We start from the raw sequence: 16455 nt of genomic DNA, 5'->3' as shown, positions 1-16455 counted from the left end.
TGTGGAGCTTTTAGGCTTGGATTGGAACAATATGTCTTTTAGGAAGATTACTCTTTTAATAATAACTAAAACTCATTCTTAGAATAATAAAAATATATCAATACTAAGTAATATTTATCGATTGCTTACTATGTGCCAGGCAGTATGCTAAGTGTATGTTATCTTAGTTCATATCCACAGCCCTTCAGAGGTCTTCAGAAGACACAGCAAGGCATGTTGTGTTATTATTTCCATTTTTAGATGAGGACTCTTTGGGAGCCAGCAAGGAGGTGGTACAAGGTCTAATCTTTGAACAGTTGAGAAATGGGTAGTTTGTTTTCATAGTGTTGCTTCTTATTTTCAGGGTTGGGGGCCCTTCTAGGCGGGGTGAAAGGAACCCTTACATCTAGAGACTGCCTAGAGGGAGAAATTGACAGTTGCTTTTGGCTTTCTGGGAACCAGGGTAGGTACTCTGTTGATTCCAGAGACTTAATAGGATCCTGTGACTGGGCATTGGGCAGAGTGTTTGAATAGCTTCTGGCCATGGTAGGTAAAGCCAAAGTGGCAGTGAAAACAAGCTACTGTGGGACATTAGACCCTGCCTGTCACTTTCTTCCCAGGCCACTCCCTTTTTGGAGGGCCCTTCTGAAACTCCTCTTGCTCTGTAGTCTGGATGCTTGTGAACAAGCTGCTTGCAGGTGCCAAAACAAACAGCAGTGTGGGTCTCAGGGCCTGGGCTGGAAGCTGGGCAGAGGGTGGAAGGGCTCCATTTGGGAGCAATGTTAATGGAAGTAATTTTTCCAGCTGAGGCATGGGGTTGGTTCTGAGCTGAATTTAAGAGAAGGCTATGGTCTTGGGAGGCCGAGGCGGGTGGATCACAAGGTCAGGAGATCGAGACCACGGTGAAACCCCGTCTCTACTAAAAATACAAAAAATTAGCCGGGCGAGGTGGCGGGCGCCTGTAGTCCCAGCTACTCAGGAGGCTGAGGCAGGAGAATGGCGTGAACCCGGGAGGCGGAGCTTGCAGTGAGCGGAGATCGCGCCACTGCACTCCAGCCTGGGCGACAGAGCAAGACTCTGTCTCAAAAAAAAAAAAAAAAAAAGAGAAGGCTATGGTCTTTTGTCCTTCCACACTTTTGGGACCCAGCAGATACTACAAATGCAATCTTTACAAATCCACTCACTGCCAGAAATGAATCTAAAAAAGTGCTAGTCTGTGGGCCTCTTGGTCAGGAAGGTGACAGCAGTGGCAACAGCAGAAAAACAAATCAAACAAACAAAATGCCTGTGGGCTAGCAAACAGAATCTCTTTGCAAGGTTAATTCTGAATGTCAGACTCTTCCCTTTTTTGTAGGTTGGAAGGAGGCAGCAGCACAGGGAAAGAGAAAGTAGTTGGAGGCCACCTTCTTTAGTTCCCCTTCCCCAAAGAAGAGCAGTAGCTAGTATTGTGGTTGGCATTAAATTGATATAAAGATACCCTGACCTGGAAGTTAAATGAAAAGATTTTTTTCTTTCTTTTTTGAGACGGAGTCTTGCTCTGTCACCCAGGCTGGAATGCAGTGGCGTGATCTTGGCTCACTGCAGCCTCTGCCTCCAGGGTTCAAGCAGCTCTTGTGCCTCAGCCTCCCGAGTAGCTGGGACTACAGGCATGCGCCACCATGCTGGGCTAATTTTTGTATTTTTAGTAGAGACGGGGTTTCACCGTGTTGGCCAGGCTAGTCTTGAACTCCCAACCTCAGGTGATCCGCCTGCCTCAGCCTCCCAAAGTGCTGGGAATTATAGGCATGAGCCGCTGCTCTCAGCCAAATGAAAAGACTTTTGATGTACTTTTTAGCCAGAGGGAGTTTATGCTGCTGTGTGGCCAGTTTTTCCGTATGTCTGCAGCAGTTACAATTTTTGACAGATATCTTGAGAAGAGTATAGATTTTGATAGAGGGAGTAACTTTATTAGCAAGACTGATTTCATGTTAGAATGAATTCTCTGGGTCTTTTTCAAGTTACTTTATGTTCCTTAAAAAGAAAGACATTGGGCCGGGCATGGTGGCTCACGCCTGTAATCCCAGCACTTTCGGAGGCCAAGGCGGGTGGATCACGAGGTCAGGAGTTTGAGACTAACCTGACCAACATGGTGAAACTCCGTCTGTACTAAAAATACAAAAAAATTAGCTGGGCGTGGTGGTGCGTGCCTGTAATCCCAGCTACTCAGGAGGCTGAGGCAGGAGAGCTGCTTGAACCCAGGAGGCGGAAGTTGCAATGAACTGAGATTGCCCCATTGCATTCCAGCCTGGCAACAGACACAACGTCTCAAAAAAAAAAAAGACCTTGACTGGTCTTGGCAGTCTTTGGGTTTTATTCAGACCAACTGTGTAGAGTTGGCCAACCCAGGAATTCTAGACTAGGGAGAGAATTTTGCAGAGCTGTTGAGCGTGTCTGTGGAAATGTGCTGTACTCATCACTATAGAATGGTTCTCCAGTTTGACTATAAACTCATGGAGCTGGCTCCTTGAAATGCTAGCATCCTAGCCATGCATGCATGCAAGCAAGCAGAATTTGTTCATGCCTAGGCCATATGTGGATGTCAGTCTTCTTCAGTTTCATATCCGGTTTCTGCTTGCCTGAGTTAGAAATGAAGTCATCCGGCACTCACAAAACCTCTGGTCTTAGAGGCTTAAAAACAAAAACAAAACAAACATAGCAACTATCCCACACCACCTTAGTGAGGTGGATATTATTGTCCTCTTTTCAGAGGTGAGGAAACTAAGGCTCAGAAATTAAGATACGTGCTCACGGTCACACAGGTCCTAGGAACTGGGATCCAGGATCCCAAAGTCTGCCTCTAAAGCCTATGCTTTTCCCACAGGGCTGCTGAACCTGACCTTTGCACTTCTTCCATTCCTTGGAAGTAAATTGAAATGAGTTTGGGTTGGCACTGTGGCTCACACCTGTAATCCCACCACTTCGGGAGGCTGAGGTGGGTGGATTGCTTGAGCCCAGGAGTTTGAGACCAGCCTGGGCAACATAAGGAGACCCCATCTCTACAAATAATTTAAAAATTAGCTGGACTTGGTGGTGCCCACCTGTGGTCCCAGCTACTCGGGAGGCTGAGGCAGGAGGATCACCTAAGCCCGGGAGGTGGAGGCTACGGTGAGCTGTGATCATGCCTCTATACTCTGGCCTGGGTAAGAGAGCAAGACCCTGTCTCAAAAACAAGCTAACAACAACAACAACAACAAAATCCCTAAAAAACAAAAGAAATGGGTTTGAGAGAGAAGAAGAGAGAGAAACTTAACTGTGGGTGTTTGTAGTTAGGTACTTGTGGAGGACCACCTACCATCAGATGGGAGTGGCTAGCCCTTTTGTTTTCATTTATGCAGACAGACTTCCTTTTCTACATCTGCTTGTTGTACCGGGTAGAAATAAGGATGCTGCAATAGAGCAGAGGAGCTAAACGTGACTTCCTCTGACTTACATAATAAAATAAGAATCTCCCCAATGGCCCTTTCCTGTCTGCTGGTCACTGTGATGAAGTGGGCCACCCTAGGGACAGCTTCACTTAAGGGCCTCCCCAGGGTTATCAGGTCCACAAAGGGTCTTGGGATCAAATGTGCAGCTAAATTGATGAGATCAATTCATTAGGATAAAGACTTCTACTTCCAAACAGTATGGTGCTTGGGTCAGTGTCTCTTTAGAAGTTAATGTATAGATAAAAAATTTCATATTAGGGAGAGCTCTGTGCTGCCCTTTCCCAAAGCTTTGGTTATTTGATGGGAGGGCAAGACTTCTTGAACCTGCGTCAGAGTATTCAGCTTTGAAAGATGACGGTTTTTCTTGAGGTTAGTTTTGTACCTGCTGTTTCTTTTAGAAATGATTGCTCTATGGGTTTAAAAGGTGACCCAAATGACTTTTTTATTATTATTATTTTTTAACTCTGGGAGGAGTTTGCGTGTGTGTTTGTGTGTATGTGTGTTTTATCTCTTTCAACTCTGACCACCTGGCAGTCAGCCTAATCTCTGCTCTCGTGGTGGCCCTTTAATTCAACATTTAATTACCTATCTTGGTATCTATATGAATTTTATTTTATTTTTTTGGCTTTTTTTGAACTCATAAAAGGCATCCTAGTTCCTAGAGGGCATAGTGCCCATCTGCCCCCATCCCCCGGTGGACACTGTTTTCCAAAAGACACGTGGTACCCTTCACACCTGAGCTGTGGTGGTTGGGTTTGTCCCCTTTGCTTTTGTTCTCAGAACTCCTTTACACCTTTTGCAGTTGACGGTTCTGTTGTACTTGTAAGGAAAATCAGTTGAAATAAAAGGAGATTAAATTGAGAGACAAAAAGATGCTGCCATACTCCCAGTTAGAGGCAGACTTTAGTCTATATTTTCAGATTTATTTTGATTATAAAGTATAGTCTCCCCACCGCCACCCCCTGGCTGCTTTTCTTTGTAGTTCTGTAATCAGGAGTCTGTTATTCTCTTTCCAGTGCTATAATTAATAGTCTGGTCTAAAACATAAAAACCTGAAAGTTATTAATGGAAATGTCACTACTCACCTCATTTTTACAGAGGCTACTTGGCCTCTAAGTCATTGAGTCTTTGGGAAAACATCATTTAGCATTGACTGTGTGCAAGAACTGTGCTGTATGCTGGGGATTTAAAGACAAATAAATAGGGTTCCTGCCTCTGAGCGTGTATCATCTCACTAGTGAGGCTCACATACAAACAACCAGGCAGAATTCAGTGTCATTGAGAAATGTTATAATTGAGTTATATATAGGGTTCTTATTTTGCACTTGTCTGTAGAGTAGTAGTTTCCATACTGTGTGGTATTTGCCTGTTCACTTGCCTGTACCATGTCTCTTGAGGGCCAGGAACACATATGGATATAGACATGGAACCACGAGCGAATAGATGTTTCTTAATAATGCTAGGCCTGTCTTACAAAGTGTTCCATAGTGGAACCACCTGTGAAACAATGGATTTTGCCTTCTTGTTTGTTAACTAAATGCTTGATTTGCTTTTTAGGATTCTATTAGGTTAAATCATATGACATTACCATTTTGTTGATAATTTCACATGATTTCATGTAATAAAAAGAGATCAATTTTACAAACTTCTGGTTTTCTTTAAGTTTAGGTCATGCACAGAGGTGAAGTTCTGCACAGGTACTGGGCATCCTATATGTTTTTCCACTAGGTTACTATTTCTGAGTGTGAGTCTCTATTTGGAACTTCAGAGAGGGAGCCTGTGGCCCAGTTATTCCAGTGTCACTCAGCTCTGGTGTGGAATTCTTCTAGGTAGTGCCTTTTTGTAGACTGGACAGGGAATAAAACTGCTGCTCTATGCCCATTTATAAATATTTGCATTTACCTTGGAGAATGTACAAGACCCAGGCTTCATGTGTGTGTGAGAGAAAATAGCAAGTGAAAAGGATGTGTACACAGCAGCATGAATGGGGTGCTATTCTTAGCTGGGGCTCTAACCTAGAGAACAGGAAACAAGATGCTTCTGAATGTGGACTACGGCTGCCCTATGCTAGAGCCAAGAGGCTTCGAGTCATAGGGAAACTCATGACAGTTGCTAGTGTCCTTCAGACCTTCCTCTTTTGTAGAAAGTTTCATCCTTGGTGCATCTCAGACTGAGATGGAGGAGGGGGTGGCTCTCTTTTCTAAGGAATCTAGAGAGAAAGGGCAGATGTAGTCTTGATCAGTGGGCTTCTTAGCTGTGCTGCTTCTTCCGTAGAGACAATCTGGATCTATTTGGTTGATGGAGCAGCTCCTCTCATTCGGAGTGGGTTTAGCATTTGAGAAATAGTGAGGTAACTTGGCTAACTGGACTAAACCTTCTTTGGCAATTTATAATAAATGCTCTCTGATTTATTGTTTATTCTTTCACATTAAGGTTGAACCTGATTTGCCCTTGAAAGTTAAAGAGCAGGACTAGGACTAGAAATGCCTGATGTATACTGTAGCACACAGTGGAGTGTCGTCCATTTTTTAGTCACTTGGTGACTACTGATTGATTGATTTGAATATGTCAATGTCTGGCAATTGGACCAATTACTCAACTTCCCTATCTGATGGTGTGGTTGATAGAAATGTTTCCAGGTGGCATTTTCCCACAGGATTAGGATGGTGGTAGCATTAGCCAGGATCTCTTTTGTCACTACCACTGTTACTGAATGATCTGTATTTTGAACTTCCTTGACTTAGTATTATACATCCAGCCCCTACCCTAAATGCTTATTATTTAATATGGACAACTTACAGGTTAATGTTTTAAAACTTTTTTTTTTTTTTAAGATGGAGTCATGCTCCGTCACCCAGGCTGGAGTGCAATGGTGCAATCTCAGCTCACTGCAACCTCTGCCTCCCAGGTTCAAGTGATTTTCCTGCCTCAGCCTCCCGAGTAGCTGGGATTACAGGCACCCGCACCATGCCCAGCTAATTTCTGTATTTTTAGTGGAGACGGGGTTTCACCAGGTTGGCCAGGCTGGTCTCAAACTCCTGACCTCAGGTGATCCACCCGCCTCGACCTCCCAAAGTGCTGGGATTACAGGTGTGAGCCACCGCGCCTGGCAAAACAGCATATCTTTAATTAGAACCCAACATGAGATGGTATTTCTTCAAAGAGGGCCTGAAATTGTGGTATTACCTCCAAGCGAACTCTATGAAAGAGATCGGGTCTGTATATAAACCATTTAATTTCTCCATTTCTCTAAATAGGGAAAAAATTTTTTTTTTTTTCTTTTTTACTCAGAACACCAAGCGCATTCAACCACCTCAAAAGAGGTTATAGCTAGGGCGCCCCTCTTAGAAGAAGAGACATTTTTTTTCCCCTTAAGATTGGTGCATGGAAGCTTAGAGCCTCATTTCACCATCTCTCCTGATTTGATATAGATTTATGAGAAATGAATATGGGGAAAATACTGGCTGTGGACTTGAAAACTGTTAACTTGGTGAACAGCCTGTTCTTTTTCATGTTAACTGTGTACTTTGACTGTTCAAGATCCCCATACTTCTCATTTGTCATGCCACATCATTGCTGCAAGTTAGCCTCCTTAGATAAGATACATAGCAGTTAGCTGTCTTCACCTGATGGGGAGGAATAGGGTAAAGAAAAGAATGTGACCAGTTGTTGTCAACTTCTCTGTGGAAGTGGTAACCATGTCAGAGCCAGGCCCTGGAGACCTGGCTTGGAAAAGCATGAAGTTTTCCTACCAGGGACTTCTTTTTTTTTTTTTTTTCCTCCAAACAGATTTATTGAATATAGCAAAATTCTATATACAAAGTGACTTGGACCTGCTGCTTCAAAACATGATCCTTTCTTACTAATATCTTGATAGTTGGTCCATAGAGCATTAGAAAGCAATTGACTCTTAAATAAATAGAAAAGTGCCCAATGCACATTAAATGAATGGCCTAACTACTGGAACTTTAGTAGTTCTATAAGGTAATTAACATAGGTAGGATCGAGTTCCTGTGATAGGCTGCTGAAGAACAGACATGAAGCATCAAGAGGCCATTTTGTGCACTGCCACTGTGATGTCATCATGTTTCTGGATAATAATGTTCCCATTATCTGATTCTAGACACACCACAGGAATATCAGTGGGGTCAGAGGTTAGCTTAGCTGCTTGCTGGGCTCGAACAGATATCACTCCAGCATGCTCGTCTGACAGGGTCCCACGGCAACCCAGATTAAGTCCTTGTGAATCTGTGCACAGGACTCCAACAATGGAGGGATTCTTCATTGTGTCTTCCAAGTGCTGCTCCAAGGTTACCTCCATCCCACCCACCGACCACCCAGGCCCAGAACCCAGCGACACGGCACGTCCTTCTCCAGCACAGGCCTCAGTCACTTCCCTACCAGGGACTTCTGTAGAGCCCTAGACCTTTCCATCTTAGTGCCGAGTTAAATGAGTCACATAGCCTTCAGGTAAAGTCATTTCCAAGGGATTGTGAGAATGTGCCCAGCTTGGTTTGGACTGTGTCACACTTACTTGTACTGGCTTATCTTTGCTACTAATTTTTGTGTGTGTGTGTGTTATTTTTCTTTTAACTATTGTTGATGATTTGAGTGATGCTAAAGATTTTGATGATGGTAACTTTCTGTAAGAGATGTAGATGCAAGACACCCAGAGAATTGATCTTGCCCTTCATCTGACACATTGTGACCAGTTTGTTGAACATGGTAAGGCCTGGAGTTGTCACTTCGAATGTGTTCTTAATCTGGGAAATTTGAAGAGGTCTGCAGCAGGGAGGCTGGTCAGGGAAGTAGCTTTGCAAAATAAAATCTTCATACTGATGCAGCCGCAGGGAACTTGCCTTTGGGTTTGTGATTGCAAAGTGCTGAATCAGTCTTTGGTGTGGATACAGAATATTTGAAGCTAGTTGAAGTGTAGGGGTGTCAGGACAGGAGAAATGATGAGATGAAGGCTTATCAGAGGCTGAAGGTCACGTGATTTTTTTCCTAGTAAAGGTTCCTTTGATGTGGAATTTATCTGTTTAGTCCCCCTAATTGGAGTTGTGATCTGGTGTCTGTCCCTGAAGACTCTGCTGTTGGCCCTGGACTACTTAATTCTCTTTGCTCACCAAATCGATGACATAAGTCACAAGTTATGAGATTTAATGCTTAGAGTATGGTTTTGGATTATAGGTTCCTTGCATTCTTAAGTTAGCAGTTAGCAGAAAGAAACCAAGAGAAGCAGCATGGTACAAACAAAACCCCAAATAAGTGCTAGTGTTAGAAAGAACTGGGTTCAAATCCTAGCTGTGCCACATGTAAGTTTTATCATGAGAGTAAATTGCTTAATCTCCCAGAACCTCACTGTTCTTGTTGCTAAATGTGCACAAAATAACTAGCTATTTTATAGGGAGGTTGTGAAGTTAGAGTGAGTGAAGGTGACATGTCTAGTAAGGGCCTGGCATGTAGAAGCACACAATCAGCTTTAGCTATTGCTGTTATTAGCAGTGGACTTAGCACTGTGTAAATCTGTCCTTCCATGCTTCCCACTTGCCTATTTGTCAAATGGACTTGACAATTCCTTGCTCAATGGTTGACAGGTAGCCAAGTGAGATATCTGAGCTGTTGGGGATGGATGTGTATCTCAAGATCCTGGCATCCAGACTGGGGCTCTACAAGTTGCACTATATTTGCAAGTTGTAGCAGAACTATATTAAAAACATGCCCTGCCTGTTTCCCCTTGTTGGTGCTCCCATTCAGAGAGGGACTTTCTGGCCTTGTGCTTTAAATAGTCCTCAGATGGTAACGTGGATAGTAGATGAACACAATTCTTGTGAATCCATTTGCCTTGTGTTTGGGAGTTCTATTCTTAGACCACAATCACCGGAATAGAAGCCTCTGACCCCACATCCGAACTGAAGCTATGTGGGCCTGGCTAATGGATTTCTTTGGGAAGCTGGGACAAAGGACTGGGTCTGCTTCTGTCATTGACTAAGCCAGGTATGGAGCAGTCCATTAAAAACCAGTCTCCTCCCAATTGTCTGGAGTTTATGAGCCTGGCTTACCTAGGATCTTTTCTATGTTATGATCCTAATTAAAGTTCAGCTTGTTTACTCTGCTCCAGTCAAGGAGTTACAGGCGAATCAAGGCAGATAAGATGTTTATGGATGAACCCTGTTTCATTTTCCTCGGATCCACAATTAAAGAATTAACAGCACTTGTTATTTATTGAGCAGAACTGTGGGAGGGAGGAGGGCTTTAGTACTTGTTTTGCTGCTTTTGTGAGCCCAGGGCTGCGCCAGCAGCATTTCACTTTTAATCCTTAGTATTGTTAGGCCTATACTTCCACCTATAGAGGTGGAAATTGAGGATCTTAACTTGCCCAGGGGTTCATGATCACAAACCTTCTGCTACTTCATACCTTGAACACCATCTCTTCTAATAGATGGGCAATAGTATGGTCATTTCTGTGAAGATACTGGTGACTTAAAAGCATTACTAAATGTTTATTAAACACTTGAATATAGTTATTATATATGTGAGAATGGATTCACATCTAGGGCTCCTGACAGTATTTGTCAAGATGCTGGCCCCAAACCCTGAGTTTGTCATGTTATTTAGGCATATTTGGTTGCCCAACTCTGAAGCCAAATGATGCCAGGGAGAGGGAGCCTCCATACTGTGGGGGTGTTTCTAAGAGCAGCCTGATCCTTAATTATCCTACTAAAGACAGTGTCCTCTGTTTGTGGAGTGCCTTTCTGCAGGGAACCCCTGGAGCTACCAGAGACATGATCTCAGCCTCATAACATCCCTGTTAAGGTAGGAGGGGGCTGAAATCATTTGTTCTCCTTCACATTGAAGGGAGACTCAGGCACGGTTGGGAGACAGAGGCACAGAAGTTAAATAATTGGTCCAAGGTCACATCAAATGATTTCCAACTCAGCTGATGAATCTGTCTAGGTCTTGGTCTCCCAAATATTGCAGCTTTCCTTACAATGTAATTTGATCTCAAACACTTTACATGTCTTATTTTTCTTCCTCCTTTTTCTATTTTGGTAAATAAGATGTTTTTTACACCTACTGCCTGATTAATGTTGGATTTTAATTTAGCCCTTCAAGATGATCAATGACTTAACCGAGGAAACTGCTGCCAGAATGTAGTTTATAATGTACCCTTTTTCCTATGCTCAGTTTTCTGCTTCTGTATATTGTACATTGTCAGTCTCTGTGGGTTAAGAACTTTGGGACTCTCAAGAGTCACCTTGACCGAGGAGCTTCTGCAGTTGGGAATTGTCACCTTTCTCAGAGCAGTGTTATTGGGAAAAAAAAAATCTAGACATTTTTGTTCTCAGCTTCACAGAGGAAGTGGAGCACATTCAAGGGTAGCCCATTGGCTTCTCCTATAGGAATAGTATAGATTTGGCTTATTTTATTCCTTGTTTATTATAATATTATTATTCATAAGCATACCTTTTTAGTTACCCTCATGATTTAGTATCTGTAAGAACATGAGCTTACTGTTTGTGTAATATTTGTCCCTGTATTTTAGATGGGAGTTGCTGAGGCGGTGTAAGGTTTGGTGACTGCATCTGGCCTCTCAGGGAAATGGCCAAGTTGTTCAGATTCTTAGCTGTATTATGTGAAGTTGTCAGCGTCATTGCTTACTACTGTGAAATAAGTTATAAAGAGGAACTTTTAATAAAAATAAATAAGATTCACTCAGGGGAGGGGTATTCATTGTTGGTGAAATATGTCTACTACCAGATGCTTTTTGGTCTCCCAATGACCTACCAAACTGCACATCTTTTGGCTTTGTAATATATTCAGTTCCACATTTATTCATTCAAGATTTTTTGTATCCTCATTATGTGCGAAATACTGGGTTGGATGCTAGGTGACAGAGATGAACAAATCCCTAGTCTTAGGATTTCACAGTGGATGTTGGAATTTAGTGCCGTTTAGTTTCATTAGGTTCTGCAGTAGTCCCAAGATTTTCCAAGATCATCCTGTCCTCCAGTGTCCTATTGATTCAACTTCAGAATATATCCCAGACTCTGTCCCTCTTTACTCTTCACTGCTGTTGCCCTGGGCCCATCTGCCATTATCTCTCACCTGGATTATCTCAGTAGTTTCCCAACTGGTTTCCTTGTTTCCATTCTTGCCTCCTTCAGTTTACTCTCAATATAACAGCTAGAACAATCCTTTTGCAATGGAATTCAGATCATGTTTACTCCTCTGTTCAAATCCTCCAGTGACTTTCCATTTTTTATATGATCTGGCTCCTACTATCTGTCTCACTGAGTTTCCTACTACTTTCCTGTTCTTTCTCCTCTTAGTAAACACTGGGCTCATGGTGTTTCCTTTAACATGCCAGGCATGCTTGACCCTGTCCTGTCTCAGGGCTTTGCTGTTCCCTCTGCCTGGAACATTCTTCCCATAGTGTCTGCATGGCTCACTCTCTCACTGCTTTGGATTGTTGCTCAAAAGTCACCTTATCAAAGGCCTTTCCCAAAGGATTAAAAATCATTCTACTATAAAGACACATGCATACGTATGTTTATTGCAGCACTATTCACAATAGCAAAGACTTGGAACCAACCCAAATGCCCATCAGTGATAGACTGGATAAAGAAAATATGGCACGTAAACACTATGGAATACTATGCAGCCATAAAAAAGAATGAGTTCTTGTCCTTTGCAGGGACATAGATGAAGCTGGAAACCATTATTCTCAGCAAACTAACACAGGAACAGAAAACCGAACACCGCATGTTCTCACTCATAAGTGGGAGTTGAACAATGAGAACATATGGGCACAGGGAGGGAAACATCACACACCCGGGGCCTGTCGGGGGGTGGGAGGCAAGGGGAGGGATAGCATTAGGAGAAATACCTAATGTAGATTATGGGTTGATGCGTGCAGCAAACCACCATGGCACATGTGTACCTATGTAACAAACCTGCACATTCTGCACATGTATCCCAGAACTTAAAGTATAATTAAAAAAAAAGAAAAAGAAAAAAAAAGTAACCTCATCAAGAACCTCTAGGCTACTCTGCATAAAATATACCCCACTTCATATTTCCTATTTGATATCTGACTTCCCCTCCTCCTTCACTGAAATGTAAGCTCCATAAGGGAAGGGGTTTTGTCTGTTTTGTTCTGTTGTATCCGTAAATACCTAGAAGGTGCTTAGTAAATATTTGTTGGTTGAATGAATAAATCAGCCTATTATTTAATCAGTCAATGTCTTCTGTAAAAAGGACTTCTCATACCATTGGCACATATCTGTATGATGGCTGGTGTAGAGAGGGACATGGTCAGAGTGGCTCTGTCTGTGTGGAACAGTTTTCTTAGTATAATCCCGGAAGACTCCTATTGGGGTTAAGCCACAGATTTAGCCTTATTAGTACCACTCTTTAATCATAAAGTCAGAGGATGTTACGATTGGAAGGGATCTGGGGGACTGTTTGGTCCTCTTTTCTCATTATTGATGTGAGAATAACAGAGCCTAGAGAAAGTAAGTGAATTACTCACAGTCATAAATCTGTAGGGGCCAATCTGAAATTAGGCTTCTGACATCTGATTCTGTAGTCTTTCCTACATGTGTTCCCCCTGGCTGAGACAGTTCGTGGGCTTTCAGATTTGACAATTTTCTCTCCAGTCTCTAACCAGGAGCTTTTATCTGGACATTCTAGGTTAGCATAGATGGACGATGACCCTGTAATGTGTGGAAATCCCAAAGGGTGAGCACTGTGAATGGGAACTACCCCAGATGTGTCAGGAGCACCACAGTCACTCTCACTCTTCCATTGGCAGATGTGTAGGGTGGAAAGGAAACCAAAATCAAGACCCTTTGTCACTCCAGTTCTTTTCTTACATGTCACAGTCAAATGTGTCTCCATTTAAATTCAGATTTTTTGATGAATGGCCAGACCAGCTGCAGGCCCTTTGGGCCAGAAGCCTTGATCTCGCCAACTGTTCATTTTCTTGATGGACTTCCTTATTTCAGGCATTTGTGTGTAGCTGGTCTATTGTGGAGTTGTCAGAGGGGTGTAGAGCTCACTCTTTGGGACAGTCAGTCCTCCCCGTGCAGCATGTCCCAAAGCTGGCCTGCCTCCATCCTCTTTCTAAGTGTGTGAGGTCTTTTGTTAAACAGGGTAAAGTGAGAGAGGACGCCTAAAGAGAGAAAAACTCCTCCAGCATTTGCTGGAACATGTTTGTGAACTGACCAAGATGTAATTGGGATGGCATAAAAAAAGACTTACATTTTACTTAATTTCTTGCTGTCCGGTTTGTGATATATGGTGCCCCAAATTGAGTTTAGAAGGAGCTTTGATCATATGTCAAGAAGGTGTCATATTTAATTCTACTCCCTGCGGCCTCTCTTACAATACCAGTCATGCATAAAGCCCATGGTTTTGCTGCATCTAGTTTTACTCAAGCAACGGCTCTGGACTTTCATAGTTTACACCGACATATTTCTAGTTTGCATCTGAAATGTACTCTGAGGATGCTGACTTCCAGATAGCTATTTTTGGGTTAAGGGAAGTTCACGTCTCCTGAGTATAGTAGTCATACCACCTGGAGAGCTTCATTTTGGTTTGGTGACAAAATTTATTTTAGCTTAGTTTTCCTGCATTAGGTGGGGAAAAGAAGACCAGAAAAGTTTAGGGCATTTTTCTGAGACACTCAGCCAAACTATTAGGCCTAGAATTGAGAACTGGGTATTACTCTGTAGATGATGTCTTTTCAAGTTGGGCTAGTGGAGTTTCTGAGCAGCAGCTGCATTCTCCTTATACATCTTCAGGTTTTGTAAAATTACCTTTAGCCCTCTAAGTGATCAGATCTTTCTCACTGTCACTCATGGGAGCCCTTGGTCTGGACAAGGTGGACCTAGAGTAGCTGAGTTCAAACAACTGAGGTGGCAGGAGGGGATCTCCCACTTGATTGTTTTTTTTTTTTCTTTGAGACAGAGTCTTGCTCTGTCACCCAGGCTGGGGTACAGTGGCGTGATCTTGGCTCACTGCAGCCTCCACCTCCCGGGTTCAAGTGATTCTCCTGCCTCAGCCTCCTAAGTAGCTGGGATTACAGGCACCCACCACCATGCCTGGCTAATTTTTTTATTTACAGTAGAAACGGGGTTTCGCCATGTCAGGCTGTTCTCCAACTCCTGACCTCAGGTGATCCACCCGCCTCAGCCTTCCAAAGTGCTGGGATTACAGACATGAGCCACTGTGCCCAGCTCTTATATATTTTTTTAATTGAAGAGTTAGAGAAGCAATTTCAAGGTCAGGACAACTCACCCTGAGGTTCTTCTCACTTGTCAGGGATTGTGCTGGATTCTGACTTAGGTTCTGCCATCAAACACAGAATGCCCTGATCCTTAGAGGCAGAGGCAGCTCTTCAGCCTATGGGGTAAATAACTAGGGAATGGAATTCTCACCAATTCTTATTTTGTATGCTGAAAGTTTTACTTTAAGATTTGGGCCTGCTTTTTTCTTTCTCTCTCTCTCTCTTTTTTTTTTTCCCAGTAACAGTTTAAAATTGGTGCCTTAGACACAAGCAAAAGGATATTAGCCCCGCTTTGGAAATAAGTATGAGCCCACATGTAATTTTTTAGTTTCTCCTCTCCCTTCACTTTTTGGTCTCTTGGTAGTATGCTAATTATGTTCTTTTTCTGCATCTTTTTTCCCCGTTCTTTGGCAGGTATTATTACTTGTTTTGAAAGAGTAGGTGAAGAGCTGTTTTTAGGACTCTTTGAAAAGGTACAGTATGGATGACAGTCTTGGCTAAATGTAATCAGATCCAGGAAGCTGGAGTCAGTGTGAGCTGGAATCAGTTCAAATGAACAAAGCACTGGCGCTCAGTGGCAAGAATACAAGTGACCACAAAGTGTTAAACACATCTGGAAAGGGATTCTGACATCATCCTGAAAATCTTCGGGGAATACGTGTAGCCTGTAGACCCATTCCTCTTTGACCCTATAAAGATTCTTTGAAGAGTAATACCGTGAGTGGTTTTCTGGCCAGCTTGCCTGCTCATTTATCTTTGAGGAGATGGAAGGAGACAATATGCCTCGTGGAGATCCACAGGCCCCAGAGGTGTATGGATTGTGCATTTGGAAGTGCTGAAGCTGAGAGACTGGGTCTCTTGGTGGACCCTAAGGGATCTGCTTTTCCTCTACTCATTGTCCCTACACAGCTTTTCCTGGCAGCCGGCATTGCTGTTTAGATGGGTTGTTCTTTGCTGTTTAAGTTGTTTGGCAGTGGTGTGTCAGGATGCGGGTTTTCTGAATACTTTCCCAGCTGGTTACTTGAGTGGTGGTTAGGGAGGGGCTGTTCTGGGGCTGCTGTGGAGCTGTCGAGGTCGGTTGTCTGTCTGGATACTCACAGCTGGTCTATAGAGGAGAACGCTGTTCTCATTCTGCTGCCTTTGGTGGTGCTGTGTGTGGCTCTTTAGATGTGGGTGGAGATGAGTTGGGGGAGTTAATGAGATCTTTTTTGAGCTGCTTGCGGTAAGTAGTCACTGCAGTTCATTTGCACTTTCCCACCCAACACTGTGCATAGCCTTCTCTGGCCTTGTGAAAGAGAGTTCAGCCCCTCTTGCCCTCTTGCTCTTTCACTCTCTCTTGCCCTTCTGCCATGGGATGATGCAGCAAGAAGACCCTCACCAGAGGCATGTTCTTTGACCTTGGACTTCCTAGCCTCCAGAACTGCAAGAAATTCTTTTCTTTTCTTTTTCTTTCCTTCCTTCCTTCCTTCCTTCCTTCCTTCTTCCCTTCCTTCCTTCCTTCCTTCCTTCCTTCCTTCCTTCCTTCCTTCCTTCCTTCCCTCCTTCCTTCTTTCCTTCCTTCTCTCTCTCTTTCTTTCTTCTTCTTTTTTTAAATTATGCAGTCTGTGGCATTCTGTTATAGCAGCATGAAATGGACAAAGACAGTCTCCATTTTCAAGAGCAAGCCCTTTTGTAGTTTCTGAGCTACTCATGACTGCAAAGGAAGTTCTATAGGTAGCG

The 16455-nt window shown here is 43.2% G+C and overlaps 1 protein-coding gene, 1 long non-coding RNA gene and 1 pseudogene across 8 annotated transcripts in view; 1 reads left to right on the top strand and 2 right to left on the bottom strand.

Annotated features, from left to right (window-relative positions):
• Nucleotides 1-16455, top strand: part of SRGAP2 (SLIT-ROBO Rho GTPase activating protein 2) — a 251081-nt gene that overhangs the window by 37045 nt on the left and 197581 nt on the right. The window lies entirely within an intron of this gene.
• Nucleotides 1-16455, bottom strand: part of LOC103878270 — a 34945-nt gene that overhangs the window by 2045 nt on the left and 16445 nt on the right. The gene's annotated exons all lie outside the window — the stretch shown is intronic.
• LOC108582482 lies at nucleotides 7203-7832 on the bottom strand (annotated as a pseudogene). Its single transcript, XR_001896062.2, has one exon. The product of XR_001896062.2 is annotated as a ragulator complex protein LAMTOR5 pseudogene (transcript).

The sequence above is a fragment of the Papio anubis genome, chromosome 1, assembly GCF_008728515.1.
Source record: "Papio anubis isolate 15944 chromosome 1, Panubis1.0, whole genome shotgun sequence".
NCBI classification, from domain to species: Eukaryota; Metazoa; Chordata; class Mammalia; order Primates; family Cercopithecidae; genus Papio; species Papio anubis.
The sequence above is the reverse complement of the archived record's forward strand: the minus strand, read 5'-3'. Positions and strand labels throughout refer to the sequence as shown.